Genomic DNA, 6793 nt, shown 5'->3' with positions numbered 1-6793 from the left:
AACTCTGCGAGTCGGACGTGTTGCCTTGTCAACAGTTTAGCTGTCAGTTAGGCATTTTCTTCTTAAATAGAGGTTATTTATAACATTTAACATTAGCGGCATTTGAACTGATTGTAAGGATGTTAAATCAGGATTAATAAAACTGTTTTATTATCAAAAATAAAAAAACTTGGAAAAGTTTTACACTGACAAATTAAATGGAGGACTCTGATGGACTTTTTAGCACTGCACTTCAGGTCAATGAACAAAGATTACATACCAAAATTGGAGTCAAACTTTTAGAGACTTAGTTATGCTATAGCCAAGCGTATTAAGTAAGAAAATGAATGGGCAATAACTCAAACATCATTAAGTGCAGAGTATAAGTTCTTGTGCACTGCTTTCTTCTCAATGAAATCCATCATCCTATGAAGTTTCAAGTCAATAGCTTTTAAAGTGTAGGAGAATTGGCCTGGACAAAAATAAAGTATTAAAATCAACAAATGGCAATAACTCGAAAATCATGAAGTACAGAGTACTGGCTTTAAAGCACTGCACTTCTTCTAAATGAGATCTATTATCCTATGAAGTTTCATGTCCATAGCTATTTATACTTTAGGAGAATTTGAAATGTCCCGGACAATTATAAAGTATGAAAATTATCAAAGGGCAATATCCCAAAAAATAAGAAGTGCAAAGTACCGATTCTTATGCACTGCTCTTCAGGTCATTGGACGAAGCATGTAAGAAGCAAGACTATGGGAACGCCGCGACACTGCCACCAACAAAAGTAACCCTATATGTCGACTTTTTCAAGGCGCCACAAAAACATGAATTTTCTCTACCAATGGATGTGTAGGCAATCTCTTTATGTTTGTTCTCTTCTTTTAAAGTAAATGATATAAGATTTATTATTCAATAAAAAATATCAACATGTTTTCTAACAAATAACCAGCTAAAACTTGTCAAAAAATAACCATATTAATTGATAGAATTCTAATCTAATTTAACCACTGAAGCTTCACTCGCCATGTTTGCCAATGTACTTTATGTCTGTTCTACACCATCGTTAATGATCAAAATATTTCCACTTCTAGAATCCTTAATATGTTCCACTTGTTGTATCTGCTGTATAACTCCTCCCTCTACAATCTCACCCTCCTGAACATGCTACAAATATAATAAAATGTTGTTTGTAACGTCAATCTCACCCTTTTGAGCATGTTAAATAAATGTTGTTTGTATGGTAAACAGGGTATATTTCTTGTCTGTAATTTTTTCATCAATCAAGGTATGTGGGCGATTCACCAATGACATTTTGTTTGCTTGACGCTTACTTGGCATCATACCCTGCAAAATGTGACCTTGACCTTTGAGGTAAGGGTCCAGGTGTTATGCATGACACATCATCTTATTATTGTAAATATTTATTTGTGCTAAGTTTTTACAAAATCCCTTGACTGATGAACAAGTTATGAACTGGACACAAAATATATTCTATAACAGACCGTGTTTAGGTTTGACCCCAAAGTGTGACCTTGACCTTGAAGGTTGGGATCCATGTGTTGTGTCTTATCAATAACTTACCGTCTCTTTATTGTGAACATCTGTACCTAGCATTTTAAAATCCCTTGGACGATGAAAAAAATTTTGGACGAGACACAAAATATTCCCTCCAACAGACAAAATGTTGACCTTTAATCACCAAGCGTGACCTTTTCTATGACCATTTCATATAACATACTAGAACTTTAGTAGATATAACAATAATAATAATAATAATAATAATAATAATAATGAAAATAATAATAATAATAATAATGAACATAATAATGATAATAATAGTGGAAGTAGAAGAGAAAATAATGACACATTACATTTAGTCAAGCCCAGTCTTCCCTATGAGCCTATATTAAATATGTTCAGTAACAAACAGTGTTTTTCTTAAACAACAAAAGATTTACAAATTGTTATACAGCATACAAAAGCAAGTATTAGTAGAAAAAATAATGACTTTACATGTATTTCAAGACACATATATTACATTAAGGTGACAACAGACACTTTCCGTGGTACTCACATAAATGTCATTTAAACCAACTTATTTTAGTAATAATTGTTATTTATTTAATCTTTGTGCATTAAATGTCGCTGATCATCATAAAAAAATAACATATTTGAAAAAAATGCCTTTGTAAATGATTGATTTTTAATAAAAATCCTAAATTTTTAAATCATCATATCAAAGTCATTTTTTATTTTTTTGTAATCAACTTTTTGGAAAATAAACATACTTATAATATCTGGGGAACCGTGACTCAAATTTTTTCTATCTTTTCTCAAAAAAATATTACGTAACGTCAAACAATTTATGCGACTTTTTTCACCATACATATTACGTAATTAAAGATAATTAAGTCGCTGATTGAACAAACAAAAATCCCTGACACGGTTCCCTCCGTAAATGAATTCCCTTTCATGTGCTTTAAACCGCATGTTAATTGCTTGATTATTAAAAAAGTTATGCCAATTCAAAGTTAGTCCGATCCGCATCAAACGAAGTGTCATAAATCGGCTGTTCTCTCTCGGACCCCTACGTATCATGCTAAATAATTGCATAATACACAAATATCGCACCAGAGAGGGTCACAGGTTGCGGTACATACTCTAACAACATTTTATGACCCAGTGACATCTGACCAATTAAAAAGTTGCTGATTAATTGGCGTCCGCGCCGATGCGCGGCGCCCTTATGGAATGAAATCAGATTTTGTGAATGGGCGACAGCAACTTCTCGAGCCTTTTAGTCGGTCATAATAAAAGCCGATCATTCCGATCGGTATGAGGGTGCTTGATTAAAAAAATGTCTCGATATTTACAAGGAGAATTTCGCAATACATGAAATAACCTTCTCCGTCTCTTCGTTTTTTTTATTTATCATTTTGTAGTACAAAGCGGGTTATTATGGTATGATGAGTTGATGACCTAAACATTCCGAAAATCTATTTATAGAGGGATGTACTCCTATCGGTAGTTCCCGGTTTCTCCCGGTCTATTTTGACCGGGATTTACTAGTGACCGGCGAATAGTATCACACGTTTATTGTCCGGTCTCTCCAGGTTTTGGAGTAGATGTTTGCTATCGTTACAGAACAGAACAAATATTTTACAGATAAATAAGCTTTTTTCCAAAATGAATGTTTGTCACTCAACTCTCAAATTTATTGATTATTATTACACATAAACATACAATTCGAAAAAAAAACAACAACAACAATAGCATGTTTCATTTTATCTATATGAGATAAAAACAATAAATATGTGCAATAATTGAGAAAAATGTACATTTTATGGTATTAATATGACACTATCAACTTTGAAATATTTTATTTAATTTATTGAAAGATTAAGCATAATTTACTGACTTTTTCCAGTTAAGTTTTGACTTATAATCGTCGGTCAATATGACAATTGAATTCTTAAAACATTTTACAATTTTGATAAAAAAAGAGTAGTAAACGTAAAAACTCAGTATTAAAATAGCACATAAAACACAAAAAAGGGAGGAAAACAATATTCATTAAATCTGTATGTATTATATTAAAATAGATATTACAATTATTGTATAATAAACAATTATGCTCAGCATGATCAACATGGTAATATTACCAGTGTCATATTTTATTAAGTGTGAACAGATCCCTTAAGAGGGGGTCTTCGCTAATAGCGATTGCATAATAAGAGACAATTCCACAAGTGTGGTGTTGATCATGCGTTTCACATATGGATTATAAATGCTGTTATACATGTATATCCGTTGCTATTAATAATCACGATCATAAAGAAATAACAAGTCATATTCTATTCTCTAGCATGCCAATCAAAGTTCATAATGAACAATGTCTTTCGTCCGTTCATTCTGGTAAAAACAAATTAACCATTGAAAAGTTTATAAGAATATCTTGTCATCATATGTCTACTAGTTCATCTTCACTTTCTGCATTTCTTGCTTGGACGCCCTTTGATGCTTTGCATCAATGCTTTTCTTGTATCAGTTTATAACAGAAATTTCTTCAAATCTTAACGTGATTTACTGTCCGTCTGGTATCGGTCGAATATGTCACGTGACTTTCGGTAAAATTTGAGGCACTCGGTGGGGGAAAATGGAACGTATTTGCGCACCGCTAGCGGGGTATTTTATTGTTTCACTTTTGAAGTTTATTATCATCAGCATTATTATTATATTATACCAGTGTCACTCTGTCTGTGTATTCGTGTATGGAATTCCGTTAAAATATAAATTAAAATAACAAAAAACTGAGCTTCTGATGGTATTTTAAAGGCCATGGTAGATCTGGGACATACGACAAGCGTATATCCCAGGGTAGATGTACAAATAAGAACGGGATATTATATATTTTTTCCTCCAAATTGATATAAATGCTTCACATATTTTAATAGAAATAAAAGGTATCACTCGATCATTATGATCTGACCTTCTTGACTTCTATTATCATGAAAATCATCTATGCACGGTATAGATATCCAGTTTCTACTGGGGTATACATTAAATTACATACTTTGTCCCAGGTTTATTAGAACTGTGTTGGATTTACTGGCGAACAATTTATTCAAAGCATTCAATGATAATATATATTAATATCTTTTTTTATTGATTCATAAAGAAATAATCATCCTTATCCTCGTACAATCTAAAATGGTTTAGAAATTTGTCAGGGACACCTTACCACAAGTCATATAGGCGTTCACATAAAAAATGTTGTCCGTTTTTGTTGTTGTTTTACTTGACAGTGTTAGAAAACGAGGTTGAATGTAAAGCAAGCCGTTGAATCCGTATAAAAGTCCATAAACTCAATGTAATATCTATCAGATTAACAGGACAGACAAATTATTTTCACACATTATGGATATTTTAGCAACTATATTTTTAATCAACCCCGTGGTCGTGCGATTTGCCGCTATGCTTAATTAATTATGTTTCATACATTATGTTACGTACATTGGCCGACAATTTCTTATTTTATAAAAAAGTAGACGATATTCATAAAAGATGTACGGTATTTGTACGATACATGAAATACGAGTAGTATGTACCAGTATGGACCGGTAATTCGCGGATATATGGAACTACCGATTTCCCTGATTGATGCCTCAACAGGGGGCGGAGCGTTATCGATAATTGACAGGTTACGCGAATAGCAGATAAAAATGGTACAGATGCCGTTTTAAAACGTTTAAAAACACATTTTTTGGACTAACTGCTTCCAAAATAAAATCACGAATGTGTTCAGAAAAGGTTGATAAATCTACTAAGCAAAACATCTCATTTTAGGTATTTTCAGTGATAATTGACTCCGTTGTCACCTTAAGTCAAGCCCATTCTTCCCTATGAGCCTATATCAAATATGTTCAGTAACAAACAGTGTTGTTTTTCTTAAACAACAAAAGATTTACAAATTGTTATACAGCATACAAAAACAAGTTACTGAAAAATCTGTTATAAGAAAATATGAATGTGAACATTTAGAATATAAAATTTACTTTATTGGCCATGTGTAACCTTTTAACTGAACTGTGTTTTCCACCTCAGAAGCTCCATTTCAGATTATTATTTTTGACTGTAACTTGGTGGAATTTCTTACATTTATTGGGAGAGAGTTCCAAACTCTTGAGTATGATAGAGATTTTTTGCATAAATCAAGTCTTGGTTTTAGGGTTGAAACTAATTTTTGCTCATTAGATCTTAAGTGTTTATAGTAACTGACAAATGTAGTATTATCTTAAAATAATGTGTATGAAAAAGAAATACTTTTACCTCAGTAACTTGTAAGTTAGAAGACTCAATAACTTGTAGTTCCTCGCCTGATCCTGCTATAATATATCTTGTGCCATCAGGACCTTCAATCACTTGTGTTTCCTGTAAATAAGCTGCCTCCCCTCCTTGTCCTAAGCCTACAAAACACATGAAGATTTAGTTATTATAATGTGTTCATTTTTATTGTGACGTGACGTAAATAACACTTCAGTTGACCCCAATTATCAGTAACCTTGACCTTACCTATATTTTTGTTTGTTTGTTTCTTTTTACGCCTTTTCCCAACAGTATTTCAGTCATATAGGCGGGTAGTTTCCTAACCATCGTTCCTGGAGAGTTACAACAGTACTAGACTACCTTCCTCTGTGCTAAACTTCCAACCCATCTCCCAGGGATCGAACCCACGCCAGAGAGGTAACTGGATTAGAAGTCATCTACTCTAACCCCTTGACCACGGTGGCGGTCCCTTACATATATAAAGGACCTCGATTATGCTATAACATTCAAGTCTTATTGTGGTGAACATTTTGTCAGGAGCTTATCTTCTACATCCATTGAAGGATTTTATTATTTCTTGTTACAAAAGATGTTCAACAACATAAGACATATCTAGAGAATGACTTTTACATACATTGAGTATATATAACTGGGAACAAATATGGCCACTGTGACGCTGTGTGCCTCATACATATGTTGATATACTTCATGATACAAAGCTACTAATTAACCCAGCAACATAAGACCTAACTTACCTAACACTACCTTTAAACTACAAGAAGCATAACATATTGTTTACCTATAAGGTAAACTTGTTGTTGCCCAACATTTTCTTGTTGTATTACATCTACACGTAGCTCATTTTGTCCTCCTTCGACTTCATTTCCCTCCAAAATCTCTAATAAATCTTCCTGATGTTCATTCTCAGCTTTCACAATGACTGGAAATCTATGTGACGCCCGTCTTATTGTCACTATTAACT

General features: G+C 32.9%; 1 long non-coding RNA gene across 1 annotated transcript; it reads right to left on the bottom strand.

Annotated features, from left to right (window-relative positions):
* Positions 1-1015: 1015 nt before the first annotated feature.
* Positions 1016-6765, bottom strand: LOC132741168 (uncharacterized). Its single transcript, XR_009627250.1, has 3 exons — positions 6611-6765; positions 5815-5951; positions 1016-1149 (listed from the first exon to the last, which is right to left on the bottom strand). It is a non-coding gene; the product is annotated as an uncharacterized LOC132741168 (long non-coding RNA).
* Positions 6766-6793: the final 28 nt, after the last annotated feature.

Source organism: Ruditapes philippinarum, unplaced genomic scaffold (assembly GCF_026571515.1).
Source record: "Ruditapes philippinarum isolate M1 unplaced genomic scaffold, ASM2657151v2 ctg6741_1_1_1_1, whole genome shotgun sequence".
NCBI lineage: Eukaryota > Metazoa > Mollusca > Bivalvia > Venerida > Veneridae > Ruditapes > Ruditapes philippinarum.
This window is presented reverse-complemented; position numbering and strand designations above follow the sequence as displayed.